Raw genomic sequence first — 24,508 nt, forward strand, 5'->3', positions numbered from 1 at the left:
TGGATGCTAGTCACATTCATTTCCCCTGAGCCATGATGGGCACTCCTCACTGACATTCTTGTCTGTGTCACTTGTCAGCATGAGGGACACCCCATGTGGTTTGAACTGACTCTCCTAAGCCCTGGGAGGCAAAGTCTGTATCCACTGAATGGGAACAACCAGTTCAAAGGCAAGAGTTTGGTCAGACGCCTGATTCGAATTTACACAGCAGCTCCACCCCACCACACCCTTCAGAGTTTTATTCTTCAATTCAATCAGGTAACTTAGAATGGGCAACACAGCTGAAACATGGAAACATGAAAGATCAAGACACCAAGCCACCATAGAGACAATCTGATCCAAAACCCTCGTTTTCCTGATAGAGACAGCAAGTCCCAGAGAGGGGAAGTGACTTGTCCAGGATTATACCGTTGACCAGAGCATAGCATGAGAATCTAGCAGGGTAGAGATATCTTCATGACTCTCTCTTGGGAGAAAATACAACCACAAAGAGGGGGAAGGTTGTTGGGGGGTTGGGGTGGTGCTGGTTGAATTTCAGGAGCACTAGATGGAGGGTTGGAAGACAGTGGTCCCCACGTGGCTCTGTCTCTTACCAGTTGAAACACTCCATGCTGTCACTTCACCTCCTTGGGACTCAGATCTCTTTTATAAAATAGAGCTCCCACCCTCCTCTCTGAACTATTGTGAGGAACAGACAAGAATGTATCTTGAAAACCATAAAGGTCTACCAACATACAGCCACATTCTGCCCATCTTTACAGCTGCCTTTAGGATTTGGGGAGAGTTAGGCATTCTCTCTGAGCAAATCCAAGGCCGGGGGGCTTCTCTTAGCAAAAGGAGCCCAGAACACCAGGCTAAATCCATGTCATTCAAGCAGGGCTCAGGTTGTGTGTGTCTAAGCAGCTTTGGTTTGAAAAGATTAAGGAGGGCAGTGGAGTGGAAAGAAAAGTTGATGAGGCAGCAGAGTGCAGCCCATGGTACCACACTGCCCTCTGCAGGGCACCAGGGAGAAGGCACGCAGGCTGGGCTGGGGCAGGTGGATTTAATTCAGCAGATGGCTCAGGGTCCTGGGATCCATTTCCCTGCCTCCACGTTGTGCAGGCCCCCTCCACGTTGAAACAGAGGCAGGGGACTGTGATCACCTTTAGCAATCCGTTCTGCCTGGCCTGAATCTTCCACCCACCCTGACGCTCACCACTCTCCAGTCTGCCCTCTGGGCGTTTCTCATTCTGAACTCAGAATCCAGACAGTTCTGGGAAACAGGGCAGCCCGGGGCTCCTGCCCGACACTGTAACCTCTCTGCTCCATCATGGGCTGGTTTCTCCATGCTCTGGACATACTCCAGTCCCTGGGGAAAGCCGTCCCATAGTAGGCAGTCCTGACTTGCCTGAATCAAGGGACCAGCCAGAGTCCTGCAGGCTGTGGAGATGAACCAGACATTCTGTGACACCAGAACATGAGACACAGACTCTGCAACTGCTCTGGGATTCAGAGAGAGATGTCCCGGGTCCAGAGCCTGCACTGGGGCACCTATATCCTCCACGGCCCTGGCTGTGCCAGACCTTCCCCCACCCCCACCCCATTCTCCATCCTTTCCCTGGCTGTTTGGTTCAGAGCAGGGCACCCTGCAGCTGGCTCACCAGCCTCTAGGCGTGGCCTCGGGCCATGCTCCCCGTGTGCCCTTGTGTGGCCCCGGGGAGCCTCCGCAGCCGGCCCAGCCATGTGACCTGAGTGATTCACAAGCACAGACGTCCAAACCAGCTTCTCCATTCTTCCTCTCCCAGCCGTCACAAAGGGCACAGTCTCGGCTGCTCAGGCTGGAAACCCTTCAGCACAGAGGTGCATTGTTCCCAGGGTCAGGAGGGGCTGGAGGCTGAAGGGAATTAGGAAGACAGGGAGCCTGAGGCCCAGCGTGGTTTTCCATGTGGCATGTGCCCCTCATGCAGGCCAAGCCCACTTCCTGTCCTGGCTGCAGCTCCGGGGCTCAAGTTCACATCTCCCTCCTTTAGAACCAACTCTGGGTCAGGTTGTTGGTTTCTTCTAATTTCCACTCTCTGCACGTGGACTTTTCTTTGAAAAATATGTACATGCTATTTCCTTTCTCTTCTCCAATACACATGATTATTTAGAGGCCACAGCCTAAATTCGGAGCCCAGCAAACTTGGTCTTAGGAGGCACACTTTATCCTTTCTCTTCGGCTCCCTACCTAACCCTAATCAAGCAGAGCCCAGGCAGGTGCACAGGACTAGAGAATGTTATTGTGGGTGAAAGGGAAAGAGAAAAATCTAGTCAGCATTAAGAAGGGGAGGAGGAGGGAGGATGTGGTTAAGATTGGGGCTATCAGGGATTTGGGAAATGATTCTAGTTCTTCTGATTCTCAGGGTATGAAAATATTCTACTCTGGGTTGTTGAGAATAAGCTCCTAGTAAAGAAACACTTGGACGAGAAGTGCTTTTAGAGGCAACATGGTCCGATTCTGATCACTTGAGAGGTAGTCCTTCCTCCAGAGCAGGTCCATGATGGGGGGCGGGGGCAGTGTCTGTCTCACAACTGAGCAGCTCTAGCTCATCTAGAAAGTGTTTCCAAATGTCAAGTCAGAATCTGAACCCCCTGTGGCAGACTGTAGAAATGGCCATCATTCTCCACTTCTTTTTATTCACGCCCTTCACATGTGAGTTTGCAGGACTTGCTTTGACCAATAGAATACAGCAACAGTGATATCATGCCATTAAGGAGCCTAGGCTTCAAGGAGTCCTGCCTAGGTCTACTCTCTCTGGGAACCCTATCAACACAGTGAGGATGAGATCAGGGTAGCCTGCTGAAGGATGAACTGACACATGGAAGAGAACTGAACCACCCTAGACCAGCCAGGCCAATGACAACCTTCTGGCTGATGCCAGATGCACCCAAGAGATCACCCCTGCTGACCCCAGCCCAAGTGGCACACTCTCAAAATCATGAGCCAAATAAATGGTGGTTTTCTTAAAGTCACTAAGTTTTGGGGTGTCATTGTGGAAAACATAAACTTGATGTACCCCATAATAGCCCTCTAGAGCTACACAGAATAATCTTGATTCTTCAGCCAAGGAGGAAAGCCCTTTACCTCCCTGAAAGAGCTAATTACCATTGCCTTCAAGCCCCAGAATGGCTCTTGGGGAGGTCATGCACCCTAGCTCCATTCTTAGAGGAAACCCATACCCTAAGCCATCCTTTGCCACCTCTTCTCCACCCAGCACCAGTCTCCCAGGAGCTGCAGAAGAGGCTCTTTTGCAGTTCCCATCGTGGTGCAGCAGAAAATGAATCCAACTAGGAACCATGAGGTTGTGGGTTCTATCCCTGGCCTTGCTCAGTAGGTTAAGGATCCGACGTTGCCATGAGCTGTGGTGTAGGTGGAAGATGTGGCTCAGATCTGGCATTGCTGTGTCTATGGTGCAGGCAGGCCTCTCTAGCTCTGATTCAACCCCTAGCCTGAGAACCTCCATATGCCACGGGTGTGGCCCTATAAAAAAATAAATAAATAAAAAGCAAAATGCATTTGGTGTTATTATCCTTCAGTAGCATCATGTCTACTCATCAGGAACTCTGAGAACTCCAGCACTCAAATACTCTGCTCTTTCTAGCTCATTTTATTGTCAATTAAGAGAAATTGAGAGATTGAGGTGAGGTGAGAGTGCTCTAAGTACAGTGAAAATTCTTAAGTCAGTCAGGCTTCCTGAAGCCACTTGAGATCCAAATCTAAACTGCCAAGAAGCCTCCAAAACAAATGTCCTTGGCAGGTTTTCAGCAGAGCCCCAGCTCCATGGACCACAGGAGTGGGAGTGCGGTCAGAGGCTGCTGGCTTCCAGAATGTGCCACGTGAAGGAACAGCAAATGTACTGAACTTGGCCTTGGAGTGTGATGGGGAAGGCAATGGATCAGGCCAATGGCAGGCCCCACTCTCAACCAGACACAGAGGGAAGTGGTGTTGTGGGTGATGGCTGCCATCTGTGGGTCTTCTGGCTGAAAACTTTGCTGCAGAGTTTGCCAGTTTCAAACGACCCCTTGTAGCTGGGTTTCCTATTTCCTGTTGGTGCTCCCCCATATGTCACGGCGTAATTATTCTGGGAGATGTTCTCAAAATGGCCACGGTCTCCAATTTTCTTTCCCTAATAACAGTGTGGGAAATAGGGGGTGAGGGAGGCAGAGAGAAGGAGAAACCCCAAACCTCAGAAAAGGATGGAAACAGTTCTCTCTCTCTCTCTCTCTCTTTTTTTTTTTTTTTTTTTTGACTTTTTAGGACCACACCCATGGCATATGGAGGTTCCCAGGCTAGGGGGTCGAATCAGAGCTGCAGCTGCCTGCCTACACCACAGCCACAGCAACACCAGATCTGAGCCGTATCTGTGACCTACACCGCAGCTCAAGGCAATACCAGATCCTTAACCCACTGAGAGAGGCCAATGATCAAACCCACGTCCTCGTGGTTACTAGTCAAGTTTGTTACTGCTAAGCCACAATGGGAACTCCAAGGATGAAAACATTTCTAACCCTATTTCAAAAATGAGAAAATCAAATTTGCCAAGTCACAGTACACAGCTCTCTACTCATCCAGCCTGGTCCCTACTCTGCGGAGGAAGAGACACTTTGAGGAAGGGAGGAGTGTGAGCTCTGCTTTCTTGGCATCAAGGATATTTTGACATTCCCTTCCCAAAGAACCTAAAAAATCATCAGCATGGCATCAGCAGCAACAAGGTCAAGTGGCTGGTGACAGGCTCCCAGAAGGATGCTGCCCACCAACAACTATTTTTCAACTACTTAAATGACACTGGACACGGCTCAAAGCACAACAAAAAAGGATGACTTTCTCTTCCAACTCTTTTCTCTCTCCCACCAGACAGATGCATCGGCCAGTCCCCAAGTCCATTCTTACTCAAGGCCATCAAGGACTTGGATTCTAGAATATGTGTATTTTTTTTTTCTTTTTAAGGCCGTACCCGCAGCCTATGGAAGTTCCCAGGCTAAAGGTCGAATAGGAGCTGCAGCTGCCAGCCTACACCACAGCCACAGCAACTCGGGATCTGAGCTGCATCTGGGATATACTCCTCAGCTCGTGGCAACGCCAGATCCTTAACCCACTGAGCAAGATCAGGGATCAAACCCACATCCTCATGGATGTTATGTCAGGTTCTTAATCCACTGAGCCACAACAGGCACTCCTAGATTATGCATATTTTAAAGGTCTTCAGAGCTGCCTTGCTTTTGGATTTTGGATTAAAGGATGAAGATATGTCTGTGTGTGTGTCATGTGTGTGCCTGTGTGTAGGAGGCTGAGTGTGTCCATGTTTTGATCCACGTGCACAGAAACATACAGTGGTCTCGGAGAGTGCCTGCCAATGTGGGAGTGTAGGTTTACTTCAATCAGTGTATCCTGAACAGGCAAACTTGGTACAAATGCCTGTGGGAGCCCATGAGTGTGTGCAATTGTTGGAAGCTTGTGCATGAAGCTGGTGTGCGTTGGCACGAGTGTGTGCACGCCCCACAGACATTTCACACCCAACACGTCTGCAGGTCTATGTTCCAGGTGAGGGTGCATGTGTGTACATGCAGGTGCATGCTGGCCTGTGAGAAGGCATGTCTATGTGTGTGCACATGTCCTTTGCACAAGCAGGAACTCCCGTAGGCCCATCTCCTCCTCCCTGCCCAGGAGCCTGCAGTTGCCTTGGTCCACCTCCCTTTAGGATCTGCCAGCTGATGGCAGGGGTCCCTCTCCCGGGAAACGACACTCCTCCCCTGCTCATTTGCGTCCCATCAGAGGGCTCCAGGCTCCAGCCCTTAAATGGCAGCCCATGATCGCAACAGACGACTTTCTTAATTGCCCGTGATGCTTGTGGTGCAGCACAAACACAACGGTAGCTATTAGGCTGTGCGAGCTGTAGCAGGGCTGCATTTTACGCCTGTGTGAATTTAGTGTTCCTGGGAGTTGAGAGGCCAGAGCGGGTTAGAGCCACTGAGAGGCTGTTATTATGGCCTGGCAAAGCCTACCATTGGCTTCTTGAGACCCCGAGGCAATTTCACCACACTCCAGAATTGCAACACCCCTAGAATTTCCAAACCAGGGCACCCCCTCAGCGGCCTCCTCCGCCAGCACTTCCACACGCTTTCTCTTTCTCTTTCTCCCTGTATCTCCTTCTCCCCCTCCACTGCCTCTCACTCCCTCTTTCCCACTCTTTCTTTTGCCTCCCTTCTCTCTTCTCTCATCCTCTCCTCTCTGCCTCTCCTCCACTTCTCAACTCACAGCAGCAGACTCAGCTGGACAATGACCAGAGCACCAGCACCCATACCAGCGGCATCTTCTCTCTCCTGCCCCTCCCACTCCACCTCTAGTCTCTCCCTATGGTCCCCATTCAGCCCTTTCTTTCAGAGCTTGGGGTCCCAAAGGGGAGATGTGTTATTTACATTTATCTCCAAGGCTGTTGGGAGGTTGGGGTGCAGCAAAGACCTCTCGTATTCCTTTGTTTCCCTCTGCTCTTCTTATTGAAGTTGCCCCTGAAACCAATGTCCACCCCAATTTCCTGTCTTCGTGGCTTCAGCTCACATGCTCAAAAGTGAAGATCTAGAGACAGAGAGGAAATGCATAGAAACCCAGAGGGAAGGCTGTGGTGCCTGAAATCAGGGCTCCAAGGTTTGTAGCTTAAGGCACAAACCTTCCTCCCTAGGCATAGACGGGAAGGACACAAGTTTGACTCTTTCATTTGTGGCATTTGAAGGAATTTGGTGCAACAATAGCAGACTGCCTGATTTCCTCCTGAGGATGGAGAGAATTGAGTCAGGAAGAGCAGCGAGGCGCTGTTTTATAAATGGCTCAAAACACACTCATTCAAACTGTGCTTCAGAATATGTTGCTTGTTTCAGTAAATGTTTATGAGTGAGTGAATGAATGAATATAATGAGTGAGTGAGTGAATGAATGAGAAGTTCCCCTCCCTAGAGATGCCTGGGACTATAGTGTTACTAAACCTGGGAGATGTCTCCTCAAAGTAAGGAAACTGGTGAGATGACATCAACTTGTCTTTCCAACAGGAGGAGCTAGCAGTCCCTAGCTAAGTCCCCTCCCTTCACTGCACTCAAGTTTCCTTGTTTATAAAATGAGCCTTTACTAGTGACCTTAATTCATCTGCCCACCAATAGTCTTGGAGAGGAGGAAGCTGTGGCATTGTCAGGATAAAGGCATTTCACACTCTTTCATGACTTGATCCCATGAACACAGCATCTTCTCTGGTACTCACCCCAGCCATGACCACTGGAGGCTCCCAAAAGTGCCCTGCACAGCCTCCTTGGTGCAGCTGGAGGAGCACAGAACTGGCAATGCAGACACCAAATCATATGGCCCTTCCGATTTTGCCCACCTTGTCAGGTGTGAGAGGCACTATCTAATTAACTGGGAAGGCTGTATGAAAGTTTGGGTCCCTTACCTCTTGTTGGGAAAAACTCTGGGGCATCCATCTCACCCCCTCATTCCTCAGAGGGATCAAGCTAAATTCTCCCCCACACATCTTTGCCTGAAAGTTCATGCTTGCTTGATTCCTTCCTCTGCTCTGTCCCATGTGTCCCCACTCCCTCTCAAGTTCTTTAATAAAGCACCTGTGCGCTAATACTCAGCTCAGGGGTTGCTTCTGAAAAACTTACCTGAGACAACAGCTACTCCAACTAAAATGCCTATAACGAGGGCATCAACTAGGAAGGGCTATGGAAACTTCCCATCCATCTAAAGATGGTGGCCACTCTCCAGCTTTTTTTTCCCAGCAGGAATGGCATCCATGCTGCAAGATACTCTGATTTTTTTTTTTAAGGAATCCATGGTTTTGCATGAGATATCTTGATATTTTTGTTTGTTTGTTTGTTTGTTTCCAGGGCCAGAGATCAAACCCACTCCACAACTGTGACCTGGGCCACAGCAGTGACAATGTCAGATCCTTAACACAGTGCTTCATGGGAACTCCCAAGATCTCTTGATTTTTTTTTTTTTTGAATGTAAGAAACATGTGAGACCAGTGTACAACACAGAGAACTCTACCCAGTATTCTGTGATAACCTATATAGGAAAAAAACCTGAGAGAGACTGGATGTGTGTGTACATGTATAACTGAATCACTGTGTTGTAGAAAAGAACTTATCACAACCTAATAAATCAACTATACTTCAACAAAACTTTAAAAAATGAAAAAAAATGAAATAAAAAATAAAACACTGATCACAAAAAAAAAAAAACACATCCACAGACTAGATTCAACATTCTGACTACTTGATTCCAACATCTAATCTATTGTTTCAAAGACTCCAGGGAAGAAATGACTGAGGTGATGTCTACACCCACACATTCAAAAGGGCAAGAAAATATTACCCATAATGAGGCCAATCAACTTACAAAACCAATCTGGAACAGGCACAGATGTTAGAATTAGGAGACAAGGAAACCAAAGCAGTTATTACAGCTATATTCCATATGGTTAAGAAGTTCAGTGGAAACATGCAAGATGTCTTTAAAAACTCAAATCGAACTTACAAAAATGAAAACTAATATGTCTGAAATGGAAATATACACTAGCTAGTACACGTGAGACATCAGGCACTGCAGAAGATTAGTAAACTTTTAAGACATAGCAATAAGAAATATCCAAAATGGCACAGGGAGAGAAAAGATAGTTTTAGAAAAATGGAGGAATTCCTGCTGTGGCACAGTGGGTTAAGAATCCGATTGTAGCAGCTTGGGTCACTGCCAAGGTGAGTTCTATCCCCAGCCTTGCACAGTGGGTTAAAGGATCTGGCTTTGCCTCAGCTGCAGTTCAGGTTGAATCCATGGCCCAGGGACTTCCGTCTGCCATGGGTGGAAAAGAAAAAAGAAAAATGAAGAGCCTCAGTGAGTTATGGGACACTTTCAAGCAGTCTAATATATGTACAATGGGAGTTATAGAAATGGAGGGGGAGAGGACAGAAAAAATATTCAAAAAAATACTGGCTAAAGTTTTTCAAAATTGAATGACAACTACACCCACAAGTCCAAAAAGCCCAATAAATGTGAAGCAAAAGAAATGTGAAGAAAATCACACCGAGTAATTAAATTGATCAAAATCAGTGATAAAGAGGTGATCTTAAAAGCAATTAGAGAAAAAAAGATGACACATTATAAACAAAGGAACATAGATCAGGAGGTAAGCCGATGCCTCATCCAAAACAGGTCCAGTGAGAAGGCAGTAGAACAATATCTTCAAAGTACTGAAAGGAAAAGCTGGAATTCTAGACCTATTGAAAATCTTTCTTTTAAAAAAAGGGTGAAATAAAGATATTTTCAGGTGTAAAAAGCTTGAAGAATACATTACCAGTAGACTCTTACAGAAGAAATGTTAAAGAAAGTTCATCAGGCAGAAGGAAAATAAAACCAGATGGAAAATGAACCTCCCAAAGGAATGGGGAGCACCTGAAATAGTACCTCACACCAGATAAAAGAGATTAACTCAAAATGAATTAGAGTCCTCCATGTAAAATGCAAAACTCTATAACTACACATTGAGAAAATATGGAATAAAAGGTATATGATTTCTTAAACATAATACCAGAAATATAAGCAGTAAATGAACAAGCCGTTAAACTGAGATTCATCAAAATTAAAAGCATTTACTATTCAAAATCAGAATAAAAAGATGTCACACACTGAGATAAAATATTTGCAAATTACTTATCTGTCAAAGAACTTCAATACAGATTTATACAGAGTTCCCTTGTGGCACAGTGGATTAAGGATCTGGCTTTGTCACTGCCGTGGCACAGGTTCAATTCCTGGCCTGGGAACTTTGATATGCCATGGGTGTGGCCAAAAAAAAAAAAAAACCTCTCAAAACTCAGTAATAAGAAAATAAACTAACCCCCAATAATAAAATGGGCTAAAAGCTTGAATAGACACTTCCCCCAAAGATACATGGATGCATGGATGACAAACAAGCACGTGCAAAGACATCCAAAATCATTAGTCATTAGAGAAGTACAAATTTAAACCACAATGGCATAGCATCCATTATTACTGTATGGAAAGTACGGTCTGGCATGGAAGAGAATGAATCCATTAGACTGAGGTGGCTCTAACACCCTAGCATTCTATGTAAGCAAATCAAAATCTAAGCCTGTATTTGCATCAAAAGACGTTACAAAATCCAAATGCTAAAAGACCACCAATCACAGCAAGCTGACCTTTAAACCAATCAATAATTAACCCTTAACATTTAGCCAATCAATAATTTCCTTACTTTGCTTCAAACGTTTTTCCGTAAAAGTCTCTCCCTGAACTCTTGTTGATGGAGCACTCCTAACCACTTCTGGTCTGGTGGTGCCCAAATTCAAATCAATATTTTTTCAAATTGGCTGTTAAAATTTGTGATATGCTTCAGTATATCTTTTAACACACTGAACAACTATGAGAATGGCTGAAATAGAAAAGATTGACTATATCAAGTGTTGATGAAGATATGGAGGAACTGGAACTCCCCTAAACTGCTGGAGGGATCGAAAGACAGGACAAGAACTTTGAAAAGAAGTTTAGCAGTTTCGTTAAAAATTAAGTACACATTGGAGTTCCCATTGTGGCGCAGTGGTTAACGAATCTGACTAGGAACCATGAGGTTGCAGGTTCAATCCCTGGCCTCGCTCAGTGGGTTAACGATCCAGCGTTGTCATGAGCTGTGGGGTAGGTCGCAGACGTGGCTCAGATCCTGTGTTGCTGTGGCTCTGGCGTAGGCCAGTGGCTACAGCTCCGATTAGACCCCTAGCCTGGGAACTCCATATGCCATGAGAATGGCCCTATAAAAGGCAAAAAGACAAAAAAAAATTAAGTATATATCTACCCAATGATCCAACCATTCCATTCTTGAATATTACCCAAGAGAAATAAAAGCATATGTCGATGCAAACATATCAATTTTTACCTGGATTTACATATCAGCTTTATTTATAACAGCCAAAACTTGACACGACTCTTCAACAGGTGAACGGATAAGCAAACTGGGGTATATCTATACAATGGCATTCTACTAGCAGTTACAAGGAACTATTAATCTGCACTACAGCATGGATGAATCCCCAATAAGCATACTGAGTGAAAAAAGCCAGACAAGAGTATATAATGTATTATTCCATGTATATAAAATTCTAGGAAATTCAAGGTACCTATAGAGACATAAGGCAGATCAGTGATTGCAAGGGGGAAGGAGAGCAAGAAAGAAGGGCTGCAAAGGACCACAAAGAAACTTTTGGGGATTACGGACACATTTAGAACTTGACTATAGTAGTGGTTTCAAGACTTTCCAAAATGTACATGCAGTTTGCTGTGTGCAATTATATCTCAATAAAGCTATAAAAAAAAAAAAAAACAGTGTCTGGCAGGCAATGGACACTCAAAAATATTTGCTGAGTTAGAAACAAAAAGAGGGAGTTCCCATCATGTCTCAATGGAAATGAATCTGACTAACATCCATGAGGAGGCAGGTTCGACCCCTGGCCTCGCTCAGTGGGTTAAGGATCCTGTGCTGCTGTGAGCTGTGATGTAGGTCGTAGACTCAGCTTGGATCTAGTGTTGCTGTGGCTGTGGCATAGGGAGGCATCTGCAGCTCTGATTCCACCCCTAGCCTAGGAACCTCCATGTGCCACAGGGGTGGCCCTAAAAAGCAAAAAAAGAGAAAAAGAAAAGAAAAGCATGGTTACAAAGAGTGAAGGATTCCTCACTTGGACATCCTTGAGGGGGAGAGGTACCACTGCCCATAAGCCAGCCCCATGATGCACCCAGGGATCATTAATCCCTTCACAGGGACCCAGTTGACAGCACATTTAATCCAAGGTCATTTAAATAATATCCACGAGGAAATAAGAATGCATATGAATTTCCACCCAGGACCAGAGTCACAGCAACTCTTTACTTTGTATAACCAGTATAAAAGCATGCTTTTTATCAAAGCATAATACCTTAGGCTATAAAATAAGCACTTACCCTTTGCAATAGAGGCACAACTGTACCTCAGGCCAAATACAACCCGTGAGGGGGCTATTTGCTCACAACTGCTCTGCACCATGATCTCACCAGTTTTACTAATAACCTAACAGTGAGTGTTCAATATATTTTTGAAAAACTGTCTTTTCCTTTAGGTAGAGAGCCTCAAATGACCGCTTCAGGGTCTAATTTCGACCCTATAGCCAATGGTGACCTCATGTATGTTCATGTCTATTTAAAGCATTTCCCACTGGTCAACATGCGTTTCTTCTCTCACAAGGATTTTCGCAGAGCCCCTGCAGGACTAAGTAGAGTGGACACATCAGCCCCTCTTGCACAAATGAGAAAACGCAGGCACAGAGGTGAAGAGGCCTGCTCAGCAGGAGCCAGCCAGTCCCCAGACAGAGCTGCAGGCAGACGGTCCACACAGCTGCACACGCAGCCTGCCCACGAAATGAGGGAGGAAGCGCCATCCCCAGCCAGCACCTCGGAGAGGCTATGGCCCTCACAGCTCTCAGGTCCAAGGGGCTGCTCTGTGAGATCATCCCCAGTGTCCCAAGCACAGAGACGAAGCCCCTGCCTTTGCTCACTCATCACCTGAAAAAGGATATGAATTTGATTGCAGAAGGGGCCAGAAGATTCTGTGGGTCTGAGAGCCAAAGTAGATGCCTTTTGTCCAACAGGGCTCTGTCCCCAGAGCCAACAGGCAGTTTAAATAGATCTCAGACAGCAACAGCTCTGGGAACTGAAGGTCAGGGAAAACACAGCCACAGGAAGCACTGCTTGGCACCGGGGTCTCAGAGACGGGAGACCAAGGGGAGTAAAGGGAAAAAGAGGGAGGAGGAAGGCTGATCTTGCAGCATGAGCCCTGGACACCTGGTTCCCATCCTGGCATTCCAGCCTGATAGGCTCTCTCCCCTACAGTCAGGCCCCGAACCCAAGAGGTCAGTTAAAATGCCAAAGGCCACCACATTAAGTGCCAGGCCTCCTGTCTCCAAATATTTTAAAATCAAACAGTGAGACAACAGGGATCTGCAGCTCCAGAATTTGGGATGGCAAATTAATTCAGGAAGCTGGTGGAGTGTGATAATCACCAACCGTGGCGTCAGGCAGACCTGCTTTCAGACCCACACCTTCAGCTTCCTAGCTGTGCAACCTCAGGCAAGTAACTTTACCTCTCTGAGTCTCCATTCCTCATTTAGGGAAAGGAGAGAATGGAGTTCCCATTGTGGCTCAGCTGCTTAAGAGCCCTACTAGTCTCCATGAGGAGGTGGGTTCAATCCCTGGCTTCACTCAGTGGGTGAAGGATCTGGCGTTGCCATGAGCTGTGATGTGGCTCACGGATGCGGCTCAGATCTGGTGTTGCTGTGGCTGTGGGGTAGGCCCCTGGCCTGGGAACTTCTGTATGCTGCGAGTGTAGCCCTAAAAAGAAAAAAAAAAATAGAGAATGGGGAGAATGGAAATGCCTACCCCACTAGGTTGCTATGGGGATTGAATGGGTTAATAGTAAAATGCCATGTACATAGTAAGTGCATGCTAAATATTACTTGTAATTATTCCAGCTTTGCCTGGAGCCAGAAATACAGGAAGGGTAGAGTCTGGCCTTTTCGAGCTTCGTTAGACGGGTCCCCATGGAAGAGAGGGCAGAATGAGGACCCAGGAGACATGAGGAAAAGGGAGCACATGGATGCTAAAAGTGGACGTAGGAGGCCACCAGATCCTCTGCATCCTTCTTCTGTTGTCTAGTTATTATTCTCATTTGACAGATGATGAAATCAGACTCAGCTGACTGCATGGCAGGGCCCCCAGCAGATCCAGTTTCATCCGGGCCCTGTTCCTGTGGTCTCTCCTCCATTCTTTGTCCAGACTGGGTCTCTTCCCATCTGGAGAGCCACCGGGGACAGGATGTGCCTTTCAACAAGCCTCTTCCAGCACAGCACAGAGAACAGCTGACCCGCTAGGGATCGCTCCTGGCCTTCAGGCCATGGCACCTGTGGACCTGTGCTGGTGCTACAAGGTGAGACCCTGGTGAATGTCCCACAAGCCCAGCAGCCCACTCACCCTGCACTAGAAGCACAGGACCCAGACCTTCCAGCTTTGTTCCACCTACATTTGTTGCAAGCCAGACCCAGGCAGCTCGGTGCTAAACAGGCATTCAGGGTTGGCAGCGTAGAAAGGTGCACGAAGATAAATCACTCCAGCCCCACTGACCAAGAGAACAAATGCCACCCAAGTCACAAGGTTGGCTGTGAGAAGTGTCTTAGAGGCAGTGGCACAGATAAAAGGCTCCGGGAGTTCTAAGAAAAGGGAATGGAGCCTTCCAGCTGGAGAGCAGGGAGCAGGCATTTGACCCAGGTGGCATTTCTGTGCCCCAGACGGCCAAATTCACTGGGATTTAGCTCCTGACTTTCCCGGACAAGCCATGGGGACAGGTGATGAAGCATTTCACTGAAGACCTTTGTGGGGGGGCCAGGGCTAAAATGCAGGCCCGCCCCTCAAACCCTGTTCCATCCTCAGGCCTCGAGACTTCCCATGTCACCCTCCCATACCTCTAAGAACTCCCAGTAGAGCCTGGCTGGATTTGCAGGCAGAAAGGGTTTCACTCAGGACCTCGGTGACTGTGGAGCCAGCGTGACTAGGAGGGAGCTCTGAGATCTCATCCCCTCTCTGCCTTTACTCACCACAAGCCCCTGGGCTCTGGGGACCCTCTTGTCCCTTAGTCATCCAACAAGCATGAATGGCACTGCTCTACTCCTCAGCACTGGGATACATGCTGGGAATCATTTATAGGTGGGGGCAGATGGGGTGAAAAGGACTGAATAGGAAACTCAGAAACTCACCCCTCCCTAGAACCTTTCCAAAAGGACTCCAGGCTTCTCAAATCCCCTAACTGATTCATGTATTCATTCATTTAACAAATATCTCGAGCCCTAGTTCTCTGCTAGGCTTACCATCTACCCCTGCTCTCCAAAGTCTACTTTCTTTGCAGCAGTGCGTATCAAACCCAGGTGTGTTGATCCTCCACCACAGAAAATCAAGGCAGTTATAAGATAAGGATTTGTGCTGGTTTCTCTCATCCCATCCCGTACCACATAGGAAACTCACCTGTAAATCCGGGACCCCAGACACAAGCAGTGGTCCATCCACAACCCACTCCTGGGCGTATGACCTGTGCAAGCATTTGGGATTTCTCAGACAAGCTCTATGGAGGGTCTGGTACTATGTTATCACCATTGTGCAATTTTTTTAAGTATAGACGTGGTACAAATACATAGGTTGCAGGCATTCAATATAGTGACCCACAATTTTTAAAGGTTATACTCCATTTATAGTTATTATAAAATATTAGCTATATTCCCATTTTGTACAATATATCCTCATAGCTTATTTTATATCTAATGGTTTGTATCCTTCAGTCCCCTCCACCTCATGTTGCCTCTCCCCCTTTCCTTCTCCCCACTGGTAAGCTGCTATAGTTCGTTCTCTATATCTGAGTCTGCTTCTTTTTTGCTACAATCCCTAGTTTGTTGTATTTTTTAGATTGCACATATAAGGGAGAGCATACAGTATTTGTCTTTCTCTGTCTGAATTATTTCACTTAGCATCATGCCCTCCATGTCCATCCACGTTGCTGCAAATGGCAAATTTTCATTCTTTTTCATGGCTGGGTAGTACTCCTGTATGTGTGTGTGTATGTATGTCTGCATACATATACATATGTACGACGTCTTCTTTATCTGTTGATGGACACTTGGGTTGCTTCCATATCTTGGCAATTATAAATAATGCTGTTACGAACACTGGGGTACATGTGTCTTTTCAAATCAGTGTTTTTGTTTCTTTCAGATATATACCCAGCAGTAGAATGTCTGGGTCCTATGGTAATTCTATTTTTAGTTTTTTGAGAAACTGCCATAATGTTTCTCACAGTGGCTGCTCCCATTTATATTCCCACCAACACTGTATGAGGGTTCCCTTTTGTCCAACATTTGTTCTTTGTGTTCTTTTTGATGATAGCCATTCTGACAGGTGTGAAGTGATAATATCTCACTGTGGTTTTGATTTGCATTTCTCTGAGCATTTTTTTTTTAGGGCCACACCTGCAGCATATGGATGTTCCCAGGAGGCTAAGGGTCAAATCACAGCTACAGCTGCTGGCCCACACCACAGCCACAGCAACACTGGATCCTTAACCCACTGAGTGAGGCTGGGGATCAAACCCGACTCCTCATACATGCTAGTTGAGTTTGTTTCTGCTGCAACACAACTGGACTCCATTTATTGTTTTTGATTTTTTTCTTGATCAGCTTTTCATATGCCTATTGGCTATCTGCATTTCCTCTTTGGAAAAATTCTTTAATTTGAAATTCTTCATCATTTTATGTTTGTGTTTTGCAGGTGAAGCCCAATAGGACACTGGGATGTTCATGTAGCAGAGCAGACATGGGCATAACGCTTGGCCACTGTTCCTTGCCTCCACATTTGCATATGGCATTTGCAATTCCTATGAGCAAAAATTCCATTGGACTCATGCTACAGGGCAGCTCAGCAAGATTCAGAGGGAGTACAAATAAGCACATTAAGCTGATAGCTACATAACATGGGAGCTGACAGCCTCAACAAGCTGTTTTCCATTCAAACCAGAACTTGCTTTGAAAACAGAAAGAAGGAAATAGCTTCTAGGAAACATGAACAACCCAGGAACAGGAAGATAGAGCAATTCATCGACCTCTTTCCTTTCCAACTTTTCTTCCTCATTAGTAAGCTGATGGAGGGGAGAGCTGGTAGAATGTGTGCACATCAAGAGATGCAATCAAAACAGTAGAGTTCATTTTGTGAGATTTTTCCACTCTTCGCTTGTGAGTGATGAAAAAAGATTGTGTAATTGTGGTGGTTCCTCTAGTTTAACACTCTTATACTTTCATCCCAAACTGACATTGTATAATATAGCTAGAAAACTCATGCTAATAATTAATTTTTTTAATTTTAATTTAACTTAGAAAGACATTAAATAGGAGTTCCCGTCGTGGCGCAGTGGTTAACGAATCTGACTAGGAACCATGAGGTTGCGGGTTCGATCCCTGCCCTTGCTCAGTGGGTTAACGATCTGGCGTTGCCGTGAGCTGTGGTGTAGGTTGCAGACGCGGCTCGGATCCCGCCTTGCTGTGGCTCTGGCGTAGGACAGTGGCTACAACTCTGATTAGACCCCTAGCCTGGGAACCTCCATATGCCGAGGGTATGGCCCTAGAAAAGGCAAAAAGACCAAAAAAATAAAGGACGTTAAATAGTAAATTAAAAACGCCTTGACATGGGAATGTAAATTAGTGCAGCCACTATGGAAAACAGTGTGGAGGCTCCTTAAAAAGCTAAAAATAGAGTTACCATATGATCCAGCAATCTCACTCCTGGGCATATATCTGGAAAAGATGATAATTCTGATTTGAAAAAATACATGCACCCCAATGTTCATAGCAGCACAATTCATAATAGCCAAGACATGGAAGCAACCTAAGTGTCCATCAACAGAGGAATGGATAAAGAAGATGTGGCACATATATACACTGAAATATTACTTGACCATAAAAAAGAATAAAACATTACCATTTGCAGTAACGTGGATGGACCTGGAGATTATTATACTAAGTGAAGTAAGTCAGGCAGAGAAAGACAAATGATATGACGTATTTGTGGAATCTAAAAAAAAACCACAAATGAACTTATTTACAAAGCAGAAATAGACTCACAGACATAGAAAATAAATCTTTGGTTACCAAATGAGAAAGGAATATGAAATTAATAGATATACACTACTACATATAAAATAGATTAACAAAAAAGATTTACTGTATCACACAGGGAACCATATTTGATATCTTATAATAGCCTATGATAGAAAAGAATCTGAAACTGTACACCTGAAACTAACACAATATTGTAAATCAACTATAGATAAATTTTTTAAAAAGTTAAATGAGGGATAAAACTGAAAAAGAAAAAGAAAACACCTTAAGAGCTTTGTTTGAGTACCTCTCATGGTAATCTTTTTTTTTTTTTTTCCCACTGTACAGCAAGGGGGTCAGGTTATCCTTGCATGTATACATTACAATTACATTTTCCCCCAGCCTTTCTTCTGTTGCAACATGAGTATCTAGACAAAGTTCTCAATGCTATTCAGCAGGATCTCCTTGTAAATCTATTCTAAGTTGTGTCTGATAAGCCCAAGCTCCCGATCCCTCCCCTCCCCTCCCCCTCCCCCTCCCATCAGGCAGCCACAAGTCTCTTCTCCAAGTCCATGATTTTCTTTTCTGAGATGTTCATTTGTGCTGGATATTAGATTCCAGTTATGAGTGATATCATATGGTATTTGTCTTTGTCTTTCTGGCTCATTTCACTCAGTATGAGATTCTCTAGTTCCATCCATGTTGCTGCAAATGGCATTATGTCATTCTTTTTTATGGCTGAGTAGTATTCCATTGTGTACATATACCACCTCTTCCGAATGCAATCCTCTGTCGATGGACATTTGGGTTGTTTCCATGTCTTGGCTATTGTGAATAGTGCTGCAATGAACATGCGGGTGCACGTGTCTCTTTTAAGGAGAGTTTTGTCCGGATAGATGCCCAAGAGTGGGATTGCGGGGTCATATGGAAGTTCTATGTATAGATTTCTAAGGTATCTCCAAAGTGTTCTCCATAGTGGCTGTACCAGTTGACATTCCCACCAACAGTGCAGGAGGGTTCCCTTTTCTCCACAGCCCCTCCAGCACTTGTTATTTGTGGATTTATTAATGATGGCCATTCTGACTGGTGTGAGGTGATATCTCATGGTAGTTTTGATTTTGCATTTCTCTTAGAACCAGCGATGTTGAGCATTTTTTCATGTGTTTGTTGGCCATCTGTATATCTTTGGTTACCAAATGAGAAAGGAATATGAAATTAATAGATATACACTACTACATATAAAATAGATTAACAAAAAAGATTTACTGTATCACACAGGGAACCATATCTTATAATAGCCTATGATAGAAAAGAATCTGAAACTGTACACCTGAAACTAACACAATATTGTAAATCAACTATAGATAAATTTTTTAAAAAGTTAAATGAGGGATAAAACTGAAAAAGAAAAAGAAAACACCTTAAGAGCTTTGTTTGAGTACCTCTCATGGTGATCTTTTTTTTTTTCATATGGAAGTTCTATGTACAGATTTCTAAGGTATCTCCAAAGTGTTCTCCATAGTGGCTGTACCAGTTGACATTCCCACCAACAGTGCAGGAGGGTTCCCTTTTCTCCACAGCCCCTCCAGCACTTGTTATTTGTGGATTTATTAATGATGGCCATTCTGACTGGTGTGAGGTGATATCTCATGGTAGTTTTGATTTGCGTTTCTCTTAGAACAAGCGATGTTGAGCATTTTTTCATGTGTTTGTTGGCCATCTGTATATCTTCTTTGGAGAGATGTCTATTCAGGTCTTTTGCCCATTTTTCCATGGATTGATTGGCTTTTTTGCTGTTGGGTTGTTTAAGTTGTTTATATATTCTAGAGATTAAGCCCTTGTCGGTTGCATCATTTGAAACTCTTTTCTCCCATTCTGTAAATTGTCTTTTTGTTTTCTTTTGGGTTTCCTTTGCTGTGCAAAAGCTTTTCAGTTGGATGAGGTCCCATGGGTTTATTTTTGCTCTCATTTCGATTGCTTTGGGAGACTGACCTGAGAACATATTCATGCTGTTGATGTCAGAGAGTGTTTTGCCTATGTTTTCTTCTAGGAGTTTGATGGTGTCCTGTCTTCTATTTAAGTCTTGCAGCCATTTGGAGTTTATTTGTGTGCATGGTGTGAGGGTGTGTTCTAGCTTCATTGCTTTGCATGCAGCTGTCCAGGTTTCCCAGCAATGCTTGCTGAATAGACTTTCTTTTTCCCATTTGATGTTCTTGCCTCCCTTGTCAAAGATGAATTGACCATAGGTGTCAGGGTTGATTTCCGGATTCTCTATTCTGTTCCATTGGTCTGTCTGTCTGTTTTGATACCAGTACCACACTGGTTTGATGACTGTGGCTTTGTAGTATTTCTTGAAGTCTGGGAGAGTGATGCCTCCTGCTTGGTTTTTGTTTCTCAGGATTGCTTTGGCGATTCTGGGTCTTTTGTGGTTCCATAGAAATGTTTGGATTGTTTGTTCTAGTTCTGTGAAAAATGTCCTGGGGAATCTGATAGGGATTGCATTGAATCTGTAGATTGCTTTGGGTAGTATGTCCATTTTTACAATGTTGATTTTCCCAATCCAGGAACATGGAATATCTTTCCATTTCTTTACATCTTCTTTGATTTCTTTGATGAAAGTTTTATAGTTCTCGGCATATAGGTCCTTTACCTCCTTGGTCAGGTGTATTCCGAGGTATTTGATTTTGTGAGGTGCAATTTTAAAAGGTATCGTATTTTTGTATTCCTTTTCTAATATTTCATTGCTGGTATACGGAAATGCAACTGACTTCCGAATGTTCATCTTATATCCTGCTACTTTGCTGAATTTATGAATCAGTTCAAGTAGTTTTGGGGTTGAGTCCTTAGGGTTTTCTATGTATAGTATCATGTCATCTGCATACAGTGACAGTTTGATCTCTTCTCTTCCTATATGGATGCCTTTTATTTCTTTTGTTTGTCTAATTGCTGTGGCTAGGACTTCCAAAACTAAGTTGAAGAGCAGTGGTGAGGGTGGGCATCCCTGTCTTGTTCCAGATTTGAGTGAGAAGGCTTTCAGTTTTTCCCCATTGAGTATTATATTTGCTGTGGGTTTATCATAAATGGCTTTGATTATATTCAGGAATGTTCCTTCTATATCTCATGGTACTCTTTTTCCTGCTCCTTGAACAAAGGCCCACATTTTTATTCTGCGCTGGGGCCCATAATTTATGTAGGCAGCCCTGGCTGGGTACCCCTGTGCAGGTGCGTGGCAGATGATCATTGGGTAACACGCAGCTGGATAAAGTGGCAGAACTTTGCAGGTGCCAGAGTCAGAAGCAGCGATGCACAGGGCTGACTAGCATGGCTGGTACCAGCTGTCAACAGTCAATGTGGCATCTCTTCCCAAATCTGCATTCAGTGAGGTAATGCTGAAATCCGCCAGGGTGGGAATATTTACACAACAGAAATGAGCAAACACTACAGATCAAGGCTTTTATTTTTTTCCCCCAGAGAACTATAGCGTTAAACTTTCACCAGCAGATAACTGGTCAGAAGCCAACTAGCTCAACCTCCTCGTGATGCCAAAATCAAAGGGAATGTGATTGTGCAAGAGCCCACCATTCCTAATGAGGGGCTGATCAGAGTCTGTATCTGAGGTCTTAACATGGAAAAGAGTGTCCATTGGAAAGTAGAGGCCAGAATCCTGGCAGATAGCCCTGTGCCAGGGCTGGTGCATGCTCTCCTGGAACACTACAGGGGTTAACTGGGACTGATGACATTGTCCCTGGGTTGTCCTGTCACCAGGCAGGAAGGGTAACCTTTGCTTATAAATGCTGGATCCCCCTTCAGAACATGCCTCTCGGCCCATAATTACTTTCAGAGTATGCTGTTTCCACTTAGGGAAACCTGAGCTTCCTTCCAAATGGCACTGGGCATGACCTGAAATTACATGTTTGCCTTCTGAAATGGACACACGAGTCAAGCCTGCTGCCCTGGAGTCCCAGCAGACTGGGATTCAGGAGGCACTGGAAGCAAGCTGCTGGAGCATCAGCAGCCACGGCACCGGCTAAAGCCGAACTAGAAGCAGGGCCTCCTGCAGGTTCAGCTGCCATGCAGAAGCCTGTGTTCACTGTCGCCACCCAGACCAGGGCCCCCCTGAAGCCCCACTCTGCAGCTTAGACTGCTGGGGAAAGTTCACTGCCACACTCTGCCTAAAGTCTTCACTCCGTAATGCATAACACATTTGCCAATCGCCTATCATGGGGCAAGCGTTGGAGATGCTATTCTGAATGAGATGTTTTTCCTGTCCTTATCATCAGGTGAGCAAAACAGATGCAAAAGCAAATAATTACACATTAAAGGAGATTGTGATGTGGTCCTTGAGAGAAGGGGGAAACATAACATGATTCCTTCTGGCCCCTCGGGAAAGGGTGGGATTCGGGGTGGCAGGACGGAGGAGATGATATTTGATCTCAACATTGATGGATGGATAGGACTGAACCCTTTATAATTTGAAAGTATTTGCATGAACTTCAGTAATTTTTATTTTAATAACCATGCTATCAAATAGAATGAGAGGTAATATTAGCTCAACTTTGGGTTCCACGTGACTTGCCCATGATCATAGGGCTAGGGGAGAAATAAAAGGGCTAAAAACAGAGGGGCAGGGAATGGAGGTTAGACATTAGTTTCCATCTAACAGGAAGAGAAGCTGGTCTTGAAGTCCAGGTGGGAGAGAGCTGGCTCTTGTTTCCTCAGATCCTGATAAAAGGGCGACCTCCATTTTCTCCCCACTGGGAACTGCCCCAACCTCTCCCCACCTCGAGCCTCTCTCTTCCCAACAAATATCACCCAGCTTCTGCAGAAGCCCCTGACTCCTGATCCCCCTCAGTCCTAAGGGCCGCACTGGCCCACTTCATCCCCAGAGGCCAGTGCCAGTGTGTCAGTGTGTGAAACTGGGTCCTGAATGGAGAGCCTGGGGGCTTGCAGATGTAATCCCAGCACTGTCTCCATCCATAGGTGCATCCTGTCCCTCTGACTGCACTGAACCACTTGTGAGATACAGTGTCCTGGGCCCCAGCTCTGATGATTCTGGTTTAGTAGCCTGAGTTAGGGCTGGGGAATCTATCTTCTATCTGACACTTTTTTTTTACAGTAGTACCTCACTGCTCATCCATTCCAAATGTAAAAGTTTGCTTCTGCCAACCCCAAATTCCCTGTCCATCCCACTCCCTCCCCTCTTCTCCCTGGCAACGAGTCTGCTCTCCATGTCGTGATCTACTTCTATTTCGTAGATAGGATCATTTGTGCCATATTTTAGAGTCCACATAGAAGTGACAGCATATGGTATTTGTCTTTCTCTGACTTACTTCACTTAGTATCAGAATCTCTAGCTGCATCCATGTTGTCGCAAATGGCATTATTTTGTCCTTTTTTGTGGCTGAGTCGTATTCCATTGTGTATGTGTACCATTCATCTGTGGATGGACATTTAGGGTGTTTCCATGTTTGGCTACTGTGAATAGTGATGAAATGAACATAGGGGTGCATGTATCTTTTTGAATGAATGTTTTGTCTGCATATATGCCCAGGAGTGGGATTGTTGAATCATATGAAAATGAGAGGCACACACAGTTGCTTTTAACTCTACCTGGACTGTTTAATCTAAGCTATACCTAGAGATACAAAGATGCTCACTGTGGCATTTTGCATTTTCATTGCCATAAAAAGAGGAGGAAATTTTTTTAAGCTCTCCAGGTAATCTGATATACCCAGGTTTGGGAGCTAGTCTTCAAGGTCCCCAGGAGTCATTTCATCAGACCTGTCCTCAAGGAGACCTGCTCTCTGGTCAAGCCTCAGAGACCATGGCCCACTTCTTATCCACATTTCTGACATCCTCCCTTCCCAGCTGTCCTCATCGCTTCATCTTCCTCCCGGACCAACGGCCCTTCCAACAGCTCGCCTCCATCCCGTTGACAGCACTTGCATCCCTGGGGTAAGTGACCCTTGACACCAACGAAGAGCCATTTTCCTTTCATGCACAAGAGGGATGGAAGCTTGCAGAGTTGAAGGCACACAAGTGACAATACATTTTTTTTTAGATGAAAATCGTACAGAATTGTGAACTGAGCTTTTCAGGTGTGGGGGAGGGAGAAGGGAAGAGGTGCTGCCATGGTGAGAAGAGCAAGGAGACAGAGTGTGTCACCCCGCTTGGGCTGGAGGCTAGAAGCCTAAAGCCAAGGTGCTGGCAGGGTCAGTTGCTTCTGAGGGCCTTGAGGGAAGGATCTGCTCCATGCCTCTCCCCTGGGCTTGCAGATGGCTGTCTTCACAGCATCTTCCCTCTACGTGGGTCTCTGTGTTTGAATTTCCCCTTTTTATAAGGACCCCGGTCATACTGGACTAGGACCCATCCTAATGGCCTCTCTTTAACTCCATCACCTCTGTAAAGACTATCTCCAAATGAGGCCAGATTCTGAGGCACTGGGGGTTAGGACTTCAACATATGAATTTATGGGGGGCACCACTCAACCCGTAACACTGAGCTAAAATTTCATCTGTTCTCAGGGCACCCAATGGCCCCTATGCCTGTTTCACAGAAGCGCACAACTGAGGTCTGGGCACCGCAGGCTGCACGTCCACTGGAGCTACAGTGAATCATGGGCAGGAGCCAGAAGCTGACCCAGCAACCCGGACTCCCAGCCCGAGTGGTCACCACAGGCTCCTGTAAAGCCAGAAAGCAGAGGCTTCCGAACTGGAATCTGAGTCCATCCAATACTGTGTGGTTTGCTCAGCGAGCCTTTTATTTACTTTAAAATATAG

The sequence above is a fragment of the Phacochoerus africanus genome, chromosome 3, assembly GCF_016906955.1.
Source record: "Phacochoerus africanus isolate WHEZ1 chromosome 3, ROS_Pafr_v1, whole genome shotgun sequence".
Taxonomy (NCBI): Eukaryota; Metazoa; Chordata; class Mammalia; order Artiodactyla; family Suidae; genus Phacochoerus; species Phacochoerus africanus.